Source organism: Lissotriton helveticus, chromosome 2_1, assembly GCF_964261635.1.
Source record: "Lissotriton helveticus chromosome 2_1, aLisHel1.1, whole genome shotgun sequence".
NCBI lineage: Eukaryota > Metazoa > Chordata > Amphibia > Caudata > Salamandridae > Lissotriton > Lissotriton helveticus.
The window spans coordinates 1,581,513,023-1,581,529,793 of NC_136059.1; the positions used below are offsets into that span (position 1 = coordinate 1,581,513,023).

Here is a 16,771-nt window from a genome sequence, read left to right on the forward strand (position 1 = left end):
AGCCCTGGCCTTCTTAAATCTGGGTACTTTCACCAAACATGCGTTTGCTGAACGAGGTGCTCTGGTTGGGGTGTACCAGACAAATTTAGCTTGCAGATAACTAGGCCCGAGTCCATGCAGGGCTTTGAAGACAAGGCAGAGGGATTTGAAGGATATTTTCTGCCTCAGCGGGAGCCAGTGGAGCTCAGCCAACGCCGCTGATGCAGAGGATCTTCTAGGCCAACCAAGAGCCAGCTTGGCGGCAGCGGACTGAATTCTTTGAAGTCTATCTTGCAGCAGACCCGGTGACTCAAGCAGGAGGGCGTTACAATAGTCGAGTCTGCTCAAAATGGTGCATCTGACTACCAAAGCCCGGGCCTGTAAGGGAAGTAACGGTAAGATCTTTCGGAGGGACCTGATAAGGGTAAAACAGCTGGACACCGTTTTCGCCACCTGAGCTTCCATGCTCAACTTATTGTCCAGCATAACGCCCAAATTGCGAGCAGTATTGACCGGTTGAGTTTTTATCAATGTTTTTGGAGGCCAAAAATGATCCGGGAAAGGGCGAGGAATCCGACTTCCAGCACAGAACAACACCTCAGTCTTGCTAGCGTTGAACTGCAGTGAGTTGCTATGTAGCCAGCCCGCCGTATCTCGCAGACAATCATGAAATGTCTCCAGTGAGATCGATTCCTCACCCTGCCACGACAAGATGATTTGGGTATCATCTGCATAGTTAATAGCATTAATCCGATGAGATTTTATCAACGTGATCAGGGGTTTCAGATAAACGTTAAATAAAATCGGACTAACTGCCGAACCCTGAGGCACCCCATGAGACACCGGAGAAAATGCAGATTGAAAAGGGGGGAGGGATACCACCTGCTTCCTGTTAAGCAGGAAGGAGCGAAACCATCGCAGGACACCACCCCCCACCCCGGCCTCACTCAATCTTTTCAGGAGGATCACATGATTTACCGTATCAAATGCGGCAGACAGGTCAAGCAGAATCAAAGCCGCTGCTTGACCTCTGTCTGCACGCATTCGAAGATCATCCATGGCAGTGAGCAGAGCCGTTTCAGTCCCATGGGCTGGGCGAAAGCCAAATTGGATTTCATCCAAGAATTGATGTTGCTCCAGATGTTTAGAAAGGAGCGAGCTCACCCAACGTTCAACGATTTTTGCAGGGAACGGTAACAAGGAGATTGGTCTATAATTCTGTAGACATTCTGGGTTAAGGGAGGGTTTTTTTAACAACGGGGATACAAGGGCCTGTTTCCAGGATGCCGGAACAGTACCACTAGCCAATGATTGATTGCAAATCCTACAGAGGGTATGAAATAGTTCATCTTCATAATCTTTCCAAATTTTATGAGGAATAGGGTCCAGAGATGAACCTGATGAAATACCCCGAGCCAGTCCGCCGAGGTCCTCCTCCGTAATGGGAGGAAACTCCGAGAGAAAATCAGCAGGCTGCCAGCCAGGGCTCCCATCTCCGTCCCCTGCACCCCCATCCCCTTGACTAATGGAGCAGGTCAAAGTGGAAGGGGTACTGAGATCGTGAATAATGGTATCAATTTTTTCTTTGAAAAACAAAGCCAGGTTGTCACAAAGAGTCTGCGTTGGGGGAGTCGACTTTTTAGAGCAGTCAGGGTTTGTAAGACCATTCAGAATCTAAAAGATGCTTTTGGAACTATTTGCCGCAGTACAGATCGTGGAGCAGAAGTAATCGCCTTTGGATTTATGAATCAAGGCTTTATATTCGGCAAGTTTAGCTTTCCAAAGCAGTCTGCTAGCGTTTGTATATCCTTGCCTCCATTTCCTTTCACCCTCGTGGTAATCCTGAGACACAAAGAAGCGTAGTTTTCATCGACTTGACAGTCTGAAGAAAAACTATCTTCAACCTTGAATACTGCATCAGTAGTTCTCAATCTCCCAAGGGCTCTCCAGTCCCTGCACATAAATTCAGTGGTAGTACCTTGTACCTTTGTTCGAGCCTTATTGCTATTAACAAAGAATTTAAGAAGGAAATGATCGGTCCAGTCCATGGGCAGAATTTAACTCAGATGTGCTAGCTGGGGGACCGAAAAAATCAGGTCAAGCCGATGTCCTGCCCTGTGAGTGGCTCCCATAACATATTGGTGGAGACCAATACTTTCACAGGAATGGAGAAGGTTGAGCAGCCCCGCATCTAAGGAACCATTCAACCACAGGTTAAAATCTCCAAGGACTATCAGTTTATTGTGGGAGGCAGCCATATTGGTAAAGGTGGTAAGCAGTGACTGTTGTTGCTGGATACTGAAAGTCCCGGGCGGTCTATAACAAATAACCCCCGTGAACATAGCCCCAGTGTGACTATTAATAGATAGGCCAAGCAACTCAGTACCAATGACCGGGTCCATGTCAATGGTCTCGATATGCCAGGAAGCCCTGTAAATCACCACCACCCCACCACCTCGTCCTTTAGGTCTAGGAAGGTGAAAGATTTTATAATCCTGCGGGCAGGCCCAACCCAGCTCAACCTCACAATCAAGGTGAGTCCAGGTCTCGGTGATAAATAAGGCATCTAACTGATGCGATTCCACCAGTAATTGGATTTCCTCTGCATGTTTGGGCAAAGATCTAACATTGAGAAGTCCACAGGATAGAAGACCCCCAGTCACAAAGTCACTCAATGGAAGAGCAGATTCCGCGAAAGAGGTGTCCCTCGTGCGCATGCTCACCCAAGTTAAGCTGGGTCTCTCGGGAGTATAGTGGGGGGGCCGCACCCGACAGAGAGGTACTTGTGTGGGTGAACTGAGCAGCATAACTAGCACTGGGCGCTGCTTTGGCGCGGACGGGCGCAGACGGGCCTGCGCATTCGCCCCAGTGTCGTTTTATGGAGCCTGCTCCCCAACCACTAGACCGCGAGTGAGGGCTACCCTCAAAATGGCGGGTCCGCTCGCACGGAAGAACCTGGCCAAGTAAGTAGAACGTAGGAGCAGGGTCGCTCTGGTTCCAACAATGTAAAAACACAATAAACACAGTAAAAGTTGTAATTCACTTTTAAAATACCATTTAAGAGAAAAATATCACCGCTAGTGAAAGGCAGGCAACCGTGCTGGCAGAGCCCTACCACACACACGTCACCACCTCGGGAGCCAATGGAATTAATTGCGCGCTCGCCCCAGTGTCGTTTTATGGAGCCTGCTCCCCAACCACTAGACCGCGAGTGAGGGCTACCCTCAAAATGGCAGGTCCGCTCGCACGGACGAACCTGGCCAAGTAAGTAGAACGTAGGAGCAGGGTCGCTCTGGTTCCAACGATGTAAAAACACAATAAACACAGTAAAAGTTGTAATTCACTTTTAAAATACCATTTAAGAGAAAAATATCGCCACTAGTGAAAGGCAGGCAACCGTGCTGGCAGAGCCCTACCACACACACGTCACCACCTCGGGAGCCAATGGAATTAATTGCGCGCTCGCCCCAGTGTCGTTTTATGGAGCCTGCTCCCCAACCACTAGACCGCGAGTGAGGGCTACCCTCAAAATGGCGGGTCCGCTAGCACGGACGAAGCTGGCCAAGTAAGTAGAACGTAGGAGCAGGGTCGCTCTGGTTCCAACGATGTAAAAACACAATAAACAAAGTAAAAGTTGTAATTCACTTTAAAAATACCATTTAGGAGAACAATATCGCCGCTAGTGAAAGGCAGGCAACCGTGCTGGCAGAGCCCTACCACACACAAGTCACCACCTCGGGAGCCAATGGAATTATTTAATAGGAATTGCATGGTTACATGACCTATGTGCAGGATAATAGTCCAAGGCGCAAGCAAAGGGGATATGACTCTAATCAGACTATAGTATTCGTTCTTGAGGGTAAGGACAAAGCAAATGTAACTCTGACCGGGCATCATAGTCCATTGCTAAAGATAGTAACATGATAGTATATAAAGGGCATAGATCCAATGGCCCTACCTTCTCCAGGGCCAGTACTAGGGTCTCATGATAGCTATACCATGCGGATTATGTAGGACAATAAATACTGATGATATATAGGTATTTACCTGTATAAAACCAGGCCAATAGGGCCGGACACCAGTAAACGGATAGTGAGGCGAGGCAGCTAAATGATGTTCCACAAATGTACGTATGTTGCTGCCAAGGCAGAGAAAAGAAAGGAAAAAACAGAATAACAAAGAAAGGAAAGAATTAGCCAGATAATGCCGGTCAATGGGTGTTACATTATTCTAAGAACTATGACTAAACTACTGAGAGTATTTATAAAGATCACAGCTTACATAATGACAAATGGTGATGGCACACTGGTACAGACCCTTCAGTGTGCTGAACAGTTGTAATCCATGAAGAGGCTTCTGCGGTAATGTCATATGTTATGCTGAAACAAAGAAGGGTTTCGGTATATTTCATCTATACCCATACTAATAATGCAAAATAGAAAGAGCTTATGGTGTTTTATGAAAAAATCCATATATCTGGATCATCACGATAGTAATAATATTTGAACAAGTGATATATAATAAACTCTCCATTGCCACCAAATATCTACTGAAGACACCATATAACGTTTCTGGTGAAGAATATGCAGCTCTAATCCAACTTAGAAATGCTTCAGATATCACAATCAAAAGTTGTGATAAAGGCGGTGGAATTGCCATCCTTGATACAACCAATTATGTTGAAAAAATTGAAACCATGTTGATGGATAAAACATTCTGTTCTAAAATCTCTATCAACCCCACTAACAAAATTAAACCTAAAATATTGCAACTTACCACCAAAGCATTACACAAGGTTATCATATGTGAGAAAGAATTTGAATTCCTTAACATCAAAAATCCTAAAAGGGCCTGCCTATATGGTACCCCTAAGGTCCATAAGGATGAGCAAAATCCGCCCTTTCGGCCAATAGTATCTACTATTGGCTCGATAACTGAACCAATTTCTAAATATTTGTATGCTATTCTACGTTCGTATATACATAACATCCCCGGATACATAAAAGATACAGGCCAAGTGATAAATATGGTGGAAGGAATCCCTTACAATGAGAAAAGACAATTGTTAGTAAACTTGGATGTTGAGAGTTTATACTCCAACATACCATACAAAGGAGCCCTCAGTGCAGTTAAATGGTTCATAAACATGTATAATGTTGACTGCAATGCTGAATTCATTCATGCATGTCTTGACATAGTGTTACGAGAAAATGTCTTTGAGTTCCGAGGAGACCTTTTTAAACAGACAAAGGGAGTCAGTAAGGGCGCTTCGTGCGCCCCTACTATAGCAAATATCTATGTGGCTCAATTTGAAGATATATTCGTATTCAATGAAGTGGCGCCGTTTTTCGAGTCGGTCCTTAATTGGTCGCGATACATAGATGACGTTATCTTCAATTGGGACGATAATGAGGACATCCTGACTGAATTCATTACGTGGTTGAATCTTTGTGATTCAAACCTACTGTTTACATCTCACAGTAGTAAGTCACATATTGACTTTCTAGATTTGACTGTTAAACATGAATGCGGTCAAATATATGTAGATCTTTACACCAAACCCTCTGCCCCGAACACGATTCTCCATCATGACAGTTTCCACCCTTTGAAACAAAAAAATGGCATTCCTTTCGGGCAATTTTTATGCCTACGGCGCAATTGCACCAAACTTAGTGACTACGATACAAAGTCAATTGAGATGAAAAATAAGTTCCTACACAGTGGTTACCCACATAGAGTAATTAGAGAGGCCTATAAGCATGCTAGGATTTATGGCAGGCAGCACCTGCTGCAGAATATACATGACAAAAAAATTGATGATAATCTTGTTTTTGTGACCAGACATTCGGTTCTAAACGAACTAATTCGCCAGATTGTATGCTCTAACTGGCATTTGTTAAATGTTCACAAAATGAAAAATGATATAATTCCTAAACCGATGTTTGCATATCGCAAGAACAAGAACATCAAAGACATCATTGTCAGATCTCGCATGCCCACTCCAACAACGACAGTTACACAGCGGAGTATTGTTAAGAACATCCCGGTGGAGGGTAATTTCAGGTGCGGAACTTGCAAAATATGTCCTTTAGCTATTGAGTCTAAGGAACTCATCTATAATGGACATACTGTTAAAAGCAAGGGTATAAGCAACTGTAAATCAAAAAATGTGGTATACCTCCTTGTATGCCCCTGTGAAAATGGGGCCCGGGGGGATTCCGGCGTCAGCCGGTGTCCCCCTGGGATGATTCGCGCGGTTGGAACAATCCACGCGCAGGGGATTGTGGGTAGGTCAGGGCTCGCGGGCGGGGGCAGTCAGGAGGCGCGCGCAGAGGCTGAGGAGAGCGGCGCTGCGAGGAAGAATACGCAGCTGTTATTTTCGAGCGTGCCGTTTTATTTGAACTTTGTTTCTGGCACAGTAAAGTTCATTTAACCTTTAATATCGGCGCATTTCGCCGTTTTTGGCGATTGTTTTGCCGTTTTCGGTGGGATGACGGCAGAAGGCATGCAGGAGGAGGCCCGGAGCAATTTCTTTCTTTCTGAAGCACCAGTGGCAGTCTTTTCAGGCGCGCAGAGGCCAAAGAGGATAGCGTCTGATGGTGTCCTGGATGCGGTGGCAGCCTGCAGAACATTCCGGGGTCGACAGTCCAGCTCCTCGGTCCCCCCTCATTCAGGCAAGTCCAGTGGTCGCAGGGGTAGGGCAGTAAGGAGAAGCCCTGCTGGTAGGCTGGTGTCCAGGAGTTGCCCAGCTGTACCTGCAGCTACTAGGAGGCGGCTGGGGGGGGCACAGGTTTCGCAAGTCAGCAGGCCTATGAGGCAGTCGAAAGGAAAAGGGGCTGCACATGTCATGGTGGGGGCCCCCGATGAGTTACTTAGTGGGGGAGTGTTTGGCACCCAATTTTCACCCCTCGTGGCTGGTGCCCCCAGTGTGCAGAGTCAGCAGTGGTTGGGGCCCGGTGCCTTGCGCCCGCAGGTTTTGTCTAAGGGTGTTCGGCCCCCTGTGGATTTGGCCCCCCCGGTCCCTGCAGCAGTTTTGGCTTCCCCTCAGCTGGTGGATTATGCTGTCGATAGCGATGATGAGGAGGAGCTGGAGTTGGTAGACTTTTCGGGCAGCAATCAGCCCGCCCTGGTGGGTTTCTATGGCGAGGAATGCGAGGAAGGCCAGGTGTTGGATGTTACTACTGCAGTGTCTTTCACTCAGAGAGGTTCCCAGAGAGCCGGCAGACTGGCAAGGCGGTCGCAGATGCGGCAATATGTTTTGTGTGACTTGACTTCCTCTGACAGGGTCCAATTTTCACCCAGGCCCCAGCCTTCGAGGTCTGCTTCTGGTTTTGCCCTGGCCCCGGATGCGGAGGAACAGTTGCATGGGTCAGCGGATGTAGCGCCTGTAGTTCCTATGTCTGGCACATCTTCTTTTCCTCCACAGGTCGCATTTGAATCACCTTTGGGGCCGCAGAGCGGTCAATGGGTATGGGTGGAGCACTCTGCCCCTCTGCAGACAGTAGTGGGTGTTCGTGGGCAAGTTCCGGCTGTTCCTTCTGGTAAGTCCGCGGCTTCTGTCACGAGCGGGCGGAGGTTGTCGCAATTTTTGCGAGACACGGCGATGCCTGGTGCCTCGGGAGTTTTGAGGTCAGGCCAGGTGTTTGCTCCTGCAGAAGTATCTTGTCCAGGCGAATCAGGTGCGGATTTTAGGACAACGGCCAGGTTGAAGGACCTTTTACCTGTGACCAATTGGGAGACATATGATGGGGGTGTTGGGGATGGAGTGAGACCAGGGACCAGCAAGGACAATTTGCAATTGAATATGGACAAGGCTTATCAAGACGATGCATTAGACGATGTTGTTGAGGATATGGTGGTGAGAAATGTGTTGGAAGGTGTGGAGGGTTCTTTGTTGCAGGTTCGGGGTCGCCCAGCAAAGGGCGGGGTTGCCAATAATTGTTCTAGTTTGTTGCAGGAGTCAAGCACGGGCTCCTCGACGGTTCATGAGCGGAATCCGAGTTTTCAGCGGCGAGAGGACCTCCCAGAGTTCTCCAAGCGGGCGGCCCAATTACCTTCAGGTGAGCCTTGTTGGTGGGCTGCTTGGTCTGAACCAGCAGTGGGTCCTCCAGTGGGGAGGGGGGGGAGGAGTCGGGTGGGTACGGACAAGTCCACTACTGCCAGAAAGGGGTCTGTTTTGGATTTCCCAAGGGTAATTTCGGGTGGGGGTGATCCCGTCATAACACTTTCTCGGAGTGACACAGTCCTCTCATCTGATGTGTCGGTCTCTAGTGGGGGTAGGACGAAGTTGCCTTATATGGGTTTGGCCATGCCGCTAGGTATACACCTTTCCGACATGACTAGACAGCGTATTTGGAGACATGATTTTGTGGATGTTTTCAAACTTTTACATAGGGACATTCAAGCCAAAGAGGGTTCCAAGGAGGAGGAGTGGGAGATTGCTCGTAGGCCACGGGTTCCTCGTTCTATTGATAACTGGACTGCTGCATTTTTAATTTATGCTAGTGTGTACTGTGAGAAATACCCAGACAGGGCAGTGTCCTTATTTAAATACATGGATACAATACGCAAAGCCTATTTGCAGTTTGGAGGTTATGCTTGGCTGAACTATGATGAGGAGTTTCGGGCGCGGGTGGGGTTGTTTCACGATAAGCCATGGGGGGAAGTGGATCAGGAACTTTGGCTCCAGTGGATGTCGGTGTCCCAGCCTAATGCTACTCTTCACACTGCAAGTGGTTTGCCTATTACCTATCGGCCCTTTCTACAGCGTCCCGCCCACGCAGGGGCGGGTTTGGTGGGGAGGGGACAGCTGCCTCCCTTGGGTGCCTGCTGGAACTTTAACAGAGGATCTTGCATTCGACAGTTTTGTAGGTTTAAACATGAGTGCTCCCAATGTGGTGGAAAGCACGCCGTCACTCAGTGTTTTGCCCAACGCCCCTATGGAGGAACAGGGACCCCTCAAAGAGGAGGAGGGGGTGCTTTTCCAGCAATTATGCCAAAAGGCTCCTACACCCATTAGGTTACAGGCTTTGTTACCATGGTTGGAGCTTTATACGGATTATGAGGCTGCATCAAAACTATTTTGGGGTTTTTTGGAAGGTTTCAGAATTGGTTACCAAGGGCCACGTTCTTCACGATGGTCGGAAAATCTGAGATCTGCCAAGGAGCTCCCTCATGTTGTTCAGAAGAAGCTGTTGAGTGAATTACAAGCAGGTAGGATTGCAGGTCCTTTTCCACATTGTCCTTTGCCCAATTTGATTGTGTCACCGTTGGGGGTGGTGCCCAAGAAAGCGGCGGGTGAGTACAGATTAATCCATCATTTATCATGGCCTGAAGGACAATCTGTCAATGACTATATTTCCTCTTCTGATTCCAATGTCTCGTACGCGTCTGTGGATGATGCACTCCGGATGGTGAGATTGGCTGGTGTTGGGGCTGAATTGGCTAAGTGTGATGTGCAGTCCGCTTTTCGTTTGATCCCGATACACCCCACAGATTTTGAGCTTTTGGGAATGTATTTTGATGGCGCCTTCTATGTGGATAGAGTACTTCCCATGGGTTGCTCGATTTCTTGTGCTCTTTTTGAGATATTCAGTACCTTTTTACAATGGTGCTTTGCACAAATCAGTGGTCATCAGTCGGTTTGTCACTATTTGGATGATTTTTTCTTCATTGGCGAGGCAAAGTCAGGTCAGTGTGGCAAGGCGATGCAGGCTTTCCAAGGTTTGGCGGAGGTTTTTGGTGTTCCGATGGCTCCTGATAAAACGGAAGGGCCTTGCACACAAATCACTTTTTTGGGGATTGAGATTGATACCTCTGCCATGGTGGCCCGTTTGCCACGTGACAAGCTTTTGGAGATCCGTTCTTTTTTGCTGGAAATCTTGGAAAAGACAAAAATTGAGCTCCGTCAGATTCAGCGTCTTTTGGGCTATCTCAATTTTGCTTGTCGGGTGGTGCGTGCAGGGAGGACTTTTTGTAGGAGGCTTGGCATGGCGATGGCTGGGGCCACTCTTCCGCATCATCGCATTCGGCTTTCCAAAGCGGTAAAGGAAGATCTTCAGGTATGGGTGAGATTTTTGGAGGACTTTAATGGAGTTTCAATCTTTTTTCTGGAGGACGACACGATTTGGCAGATACAGATTTTCTCAGATGCTTCTGGTGCGAATGGTTTTGGAATTTTTTGGGAAGGGCGCTGGTGTGCGGAGCCTTGGCCGAGCAGTTGGTTGCAGCAAGGTCGCAGCATCGCCTTTTTGGAGCTGTTTCCCTTGGTGGTGGCCATGTTGGTTTGGGGGAAGGAAATGCGTGACAGGTGTGTGTTGTTTCACGTAGACAATTTGGCTGTGGTTCACCTTATCAATAAGCAAAAGGCAAAAGACCTGCGGGTGCTTCAGCTGTTAAGACATTTTATGTTTCAGAGTTTGAAGTACAACATTGTTTTCAGGGCCAGACACATCCCAGGGATCAATAACTCAATAGCGGATGCTTTGTCTCGTTTTAATTGGCAGAAGTTCCGGGAATTGGCGCCAGGAGCGGATCTATGCAAGACTGCCATTCCGCGAGACATCTGGGTCCTGGGGCACTCCGAATAACCGACCTGGTTGAGAACTCTATTGCACCTTCCACCAGACGTAGTTATCGTCAAGCCTGGTTTGAATATTTAACTTTTGCTGATTCTCAAAAAAGTTCGGGGCTAGTTCCTGGAAGCAGATCTTTTATTCTGCAGTTTGTCTTACATTTGATGAATAAAGGTCTGTCTCATACTACGATTGCTGGGAAATTGGCTGGGGTTTCCTTTTACGGTCAGATGTTTTTGGGGCAGGATTTGGTTTCGGATGTTCTCCTGAAGCGAATGTTACAAGGTTTTAAGAAGGAGCGTTTTTGCCCAGAGAGAGTGCGGGAACCGATAACTTTTGACCTGTTATGTGTGTTATTGGGGCATTTGCCTGTTTGTTGCTATGATGCCTGGGAAGTTTCTCGTTTTCGTCTTTGCATGATTTGGTTGTTTTTTGGTGCTTTTAGGGTTTCAGAGTTGCTGGGGCTTAAAGGGCAAATGGGGATATCTTCCGGTGCCATTCAGATTCAAGAAGGGGTTTTACAGATATGGTTAAGTCATTCCAAAACGGATCAATTGGGGAAAGGGACGTTGATTTCTTTACACGCCAGTGGTCGGGAGGGGTGCTGTCCACTTGCGGAGTGGTCCTCTTTGCTTCGCTCGCCTCATTTTCAGGTTGGTCCTATTTTTGTTCACAGGGCAGGGGATAAAATTACCAGTTTCCAATTTTTGTCAGTGTTGCGAAAAACATTGTCATTAGCTGGGAAGGACCCTTGGCTTTTTGGGACGCATTCTTTTCGCATTGGGGCAGCGACTGAGGCTTACAACTTGGGTTTTGGTTGGGAAGGTATCCAGAGGATTGGTAGGTGGAAATCGGGTTGCTGTGCTCGTTATGTTCGATTGTAAGTATATATGCTGTTTTAAGTGCCTTTTCTAACATTCCTTTTTCTGTTTAGGTCGTGTCTACCATGCATTGTCCAGGGGAAAAACACCACGTGGCTGGTGGGACATTCTTTTATTAAATGGGCTGCGTTCTTTGCAGAAAAGCAGATCTATGGCAGAGAGCTTGGTCTTCCTAGCAAACGCCATGAACTTTTATGGAATGGACAAGGTGGTATGAAATGGTCTCAATTGTTTCCATTGTTGTCGAAATTAGCTTCGGTCAGAGGCATTCCGAATCTCCTTATAATTCATTTAGGTGAAAATGACCTGGTCCAGCTCTCAGGTTTGTCCCTCTTGAAGCAAATGCAGCTTGATTTAGCGGTTCTCACGGAAAATTGGGCTGGTACTAAGTTAGTGTGGACGGAGTTTGTTTATCGACACCATTGGGTGGGAGCACGGAATCAGGCTGCAATGGAGAAGGCCCGTAGGAAACTGAACAGGGCAATGAAGTGTTACTGCGACCACATGTGTATTAAGGTTTTGAGCCATGCAACCATTTCAGGTAAGGATATGGATCTGTTCCGTCAGGATGGGGTTCATCTCTCTGACTTGGGTCAAGCCTACTATTTGTTGGAGGTGAGGGAGTTTTTGTCTGCTTTCTGGGGTGACAATCTGTGGTGCTCTGCTAAACGTGAGATCTAAGCCTCATATTTGCTGCCTTTGTTCCCGGGTTCGGGTGGTTGGGGACCAGGAAAACTCTTTGGTTTTCCTGGGTGGCGCTTTTTTGGGGATGGGATGGTCAGGAGCGGGCTCATCCTTCCCTAGGGGGTGGGGGGGGAAACGAGAAATTGGAAGGAGGAAATAAACTAGGGCATGGTTCTGTTCATTTGGGGAAATTGCTGATGCAAAGTTTTGTGGGGAAGTTTTAAAGGTTTTGGATATTTAAAGGTTTTACATAAAAGAATGTTTTAATGTACAATGTTGCATGGCTATACTGTTTACCTGTCTTAAATAAAGTGACCTTTTATGCTAAAGAAAAACTTGGAGAGTGTGGGTTGTTCTTGTGGCGCGATGGGGCCCGGGGGGATTCCGGCGTCAGCCGGTGTCCCCCTGGGATGATTCGCGCGGTTGGAACAATCCACGCGCAGGGAATTGTGGGTAGGTCAGGGCTCGCGGGCGGGGGCAGTCAGGAGGCGCGCGCAGAGGCTGAGGAGAGCGGCGCTGCGAGGAAGAATACGCAGCTGTTATTTTCGAGCCCCACCCTCCCTTCCCTTCTTGTAATGCTGTTACCATTTGTTATATTTATTTATTTATTTTTGTTGTCACTATAGGACAGGTGACAGTGCCATGGTTTTGTTATTTGCTGAAGGCGCTTTTTTGGGGATGGGATGGTCAGGAGCGGGCTCATCCTTCCCTAGGGGGTGGGGGGGGAAACGAGAAATTGGAAGGAGGAAATAAACTAGGGCATGGTTCTGTTCATTTGGGGAAATTGCTGATGCAAAGTTTTGTGGGGAAGTTTTAAAGGTTTTGGATATTTAAAGGTTTTACATAAAAGAATGTTTTAATGTACAATGTTGCATGGCTATACTGTTTACCTGTCTTAAATAAAGTGACCTTTTATGCTAAAGAAAAACTTGGAGAGTGTGGGTTGTTCTTGTGGCGCGAAGCATATGTTGGGAAACCTCACGCAGTTTGAATGTGCGTTTAACTGAGCACAGGTCAGCAATTAGAACTCAAAAACTGACCTCCCCAATGGTCTCACATTTTGTGGAATATAACCATTCTGCAGACGATATTAAATGGTTGATCCTAGAAAAAATTATTCCATAACCAGGAATCTGCAGTGACAAAATAAGAAAAAAACGGGAAGTTTATTATATCTTTTGTCTAGATACTGCAAAAACCGGCCTCAATCTAGATATCCCTTGGGAGCAGGCAATAATTTAAGAAAATCAGTCTAGGTGCAAGGATGATTGCGGCTGCAGATATTTCACTTTAGTGAGACTGAGCTATGACACATGTGGGATTAATTCCGACTGTTCCTTTTTGCAGATATGGTACTGATTCATATGTGCGATTCAATCTTCGTTTGGTGTTGTGATTCAAACATGCGTTATGTATGACATTGTTTATTTTAATAATAGTCATAACTGATATGTAAAACAAGTATAGATATTTATGATATTTGACATTTTCCCTTGTTCTCCGGTTATCATACCGTTTCATCACCACCACCACTATGGATGGATGCTATGCTAGGACTCGAGTAATTGGGATATACAAGATCCACTGTGCAGCTAATATCTGTACAGCGACTAAAGAAATAGACCAGCTCTTTGTCACCTTGGCGGATATACATAGAGGGTTATCCAGGTGTTTGGTCCATACCCCTTAATTTTATATATGTGAACAGAGCATTTTTCTCTGTTTCGCTATAGTGTAATTAGGATCTAACACGCTCATTCATTCTTTCTTCTGCTTTATTGTCTTAAACTAAGGCATCTTCATTTTTTGAGTGTTAACGATGTTCGCTTTTCCCTGATTTCTAATATCCCTTTCTTTTTCCATTTTGGTTTACCTGCCTTATAGAATTACTTTATTGCATTTTCCGTTTGTATTTATGATATTATTTAGGAGTATCAATATGGCTCCTTTCTTTGGTTTGGGTTTTTTTAGTTTTATTTTTCTCGCTTGTTATGTGTGTGCGTTGCTTGGCCCCACTATTAACTAGCTACAGTTCCACCGGAGAGTCCCTTTTCCCTTTTGCCGCTTCTTACCGGTCTCGGCATGTATGTGAGCCATCTGACCGCATCTCTCTAAAAACTACCGCCTTACCTGATAAGTCCTCTCTCTATCTTTGCCGTCCTCACCTGTCACGGCTCACTTGAATTTTGGCACGTAGCAGGCACTATTTAAATAGCCCCTAGTGCGGACCACACTAAAGAGAGCTCTTTTCGAACTCACTGACGGCTGGTGTAACGGCATCCTGGATAAATATCTACACGATCCGAGTTAGTGGTGAGTCTTATCTTGTGGCAGCCTCCCTCCTTTTTGAAAATGATAGCTTTTCAATTATACTCCATTCTTATTGGCGCTATAGCACTATTATGTGTTTTTAAAAATTTTCAGGATCCAGGATAGATATCAACTCGAACAGAGTATTTAGTGAGTTCTATCTTGCGGCAGCCCCAGGCCCCCCTAGTAAGACAGCTTGACATTTATACACCATTCCTTTCGGCACTAAAACCTTATTATGTGACTTTTTAATTTTCAGGATCTACTGTGTAAACATTTACTTATGGAGTTTAATCTTCTTGAAGTGGCACGTTTTTAAGTATTTTGGCAGCTCTCCTCTATCCTCTGAACTGCCTAGGTACGTACATCACAACCTTTGCAATGTCAGCACTGGCATTTCTGGTAGGATATCGTTTTGACTCAATAATACCTACAACGTACAGCGCCCAGACTTTAACACTATATGTATATAACTGTCATCACTATGGGACGGGTGGACCGCATTATACAACATAATTTCCAGTGGCCCTCGCCTGTTTTCACTATAGACTCTGACCACTATCGTGACGATCCAGATATATGGATTTTTTCATAAAACACCATAAGCTCTTTTTGTTTTGCATTATTAGTATGGGTATAGATGAAATATACCGAAACCCTTCTTTGTTTCAGCATAACATATGACATTACCACAGAAGCCTCTTCACGGATTACAACTGTTCAGCACACTGAGGGGTCTGTACCAGTGTGCCCTCGCCATTTGTCATTATGTAAGCTGTGATCTTTGTAAATACTCTCAGTAGTTTAGTCATAGTTCTTAGAATCATGTAACACCCATTGACTGGTATTATCTGGCTAATTCTTTCCTTTTCTTATTCTCTTTTTTCCTTTCTTTTCTCTGCCTTGGCAGCAACATACGTACATTTGTGGAACATCATTTAGCTGCCTCGCATCGCTAGCTGTTTACTGGTGTCCGGCCCTATTGGCTTGGTTTTATACAGGTAAATACCTATATATCATCAGTATTTATTGTCCTACATAATCCGCACGGTATAGCTATCATGAGACCCTAGTACTGGACCTGGAGAAGGTAGGGCCCTTGGGTCTATGCCCTTTATATACTATCATGTTATTATCTTTAGCAATGGACTATGATTCCAGGTCAGAGTTACATTTGCTTTGTCCTTACCCTCAATAACGAATACTATAGTCTGATTAGAGTCATATCCCCTTTGCTCGCGCCCTGGACTATTATCCTGCACATAGATCATGTAACCATGCAATTCCTATTAAAATCCCCCCTTTCCCCCCACCCCACCCCTTTTCCCTCCCCCTTCCCTTCCTCCCCTAGGCATGTCCTTATCTTTATTAATCCTTTAGATATCATCAGATAACAAGAGTAAAAGTAGTTAATCCTTATCTAATTTCTGTCGCTATCATTTGTGCTCATGATGTCCTTAAGAATGTGAATATTATGATGATTTTTGCTTTAATGAACACTGTATATATATATATATATAGCACCCTGGAGCATTTATTGTATATATTTTTGTATTTTAGATGTTGTTAATTGAGATATATGTGGTCTGTTCACATGTGCATATTCTGATATAATCAATGAGCCACTCTTTGTAGGATACTTGCCCAATGTATATCCTAAAAATAACAGCTATGTCTTATGTAATTTTGCTTTTAGTACAAAAAGATAGGGACCTGATGAAGGCGATAACGCTGAAACGCGCGTAGTCCCAACTAGTGCCTTGCCTCCATTAATATCTGTCTATAAGTTGTGTGTACTGTCTTTTTTAGCACTTTTTGTAATAATGAAATAATTCTCTTTTTTGATATGACTGTTTATATACCAAGAAAAATATACAAAAAATATACTTTATTCTAAACTTGACGAAACTATAAAATAAAATAATACTCAACTTGAAATGATGTGCTGTTACATATGTCATGTTTATGTTACATTTGATTGAAATAAACTAGTGGGCGTTTTCCTACAAATTTATTTATTTATTTGTTTGTTTACTTGACTTAGCTATAGACCTTTATCAACAAAGTTAATTTCCCTATGTATAGCAATTCCATTATGTATATAGGGGTCCCCTGCTTCAAAACTAAATCGGATTTTAAGTTGTCCCAGCGATAACCTGGCATTGCTCAGTTATTATCATGCTCACATGCCCTGAATCGGTCAATTGCTGATTCCTTCCAGGCTTATCTGGTAATCCGAGCTGCATGGGGCACATGCATCAACCTATTTAGGAAGTGCAAACGGTGCGAATCGGTAAATTCGGCCGTTTGCACTTCCTAAATGCGTTTTTGGGATGCATCAAA

The 16,771-nt window shown here is 45.4% G+C and overlaps 1 long non-coding RNA gene across 1 annotated transcript; it reads left to right on the forward strand.

The window, feature by feature from the left end:
- Nucleotides 1-14,645: 14,645 nt before the first annotated feature.
- LOC144819858 (uncharacterized) lies at nucleotides 14,646-16,366 on the forward strand. The gene is made up of 4 exons (XR_013607598.1): nucleotides 14,646-14,786; nucleotides 15,101-15,198; nucleotides 15,339-15,429; nucleotides 16,125-16,366. It is a non-coding gene; the product is annotated as an uncharacterized LOC144819858 (long non-coding RNA).
- The last annotated feature ends 405 nt before the right edge of the window (nucleotides 16,367-16,771 follow it).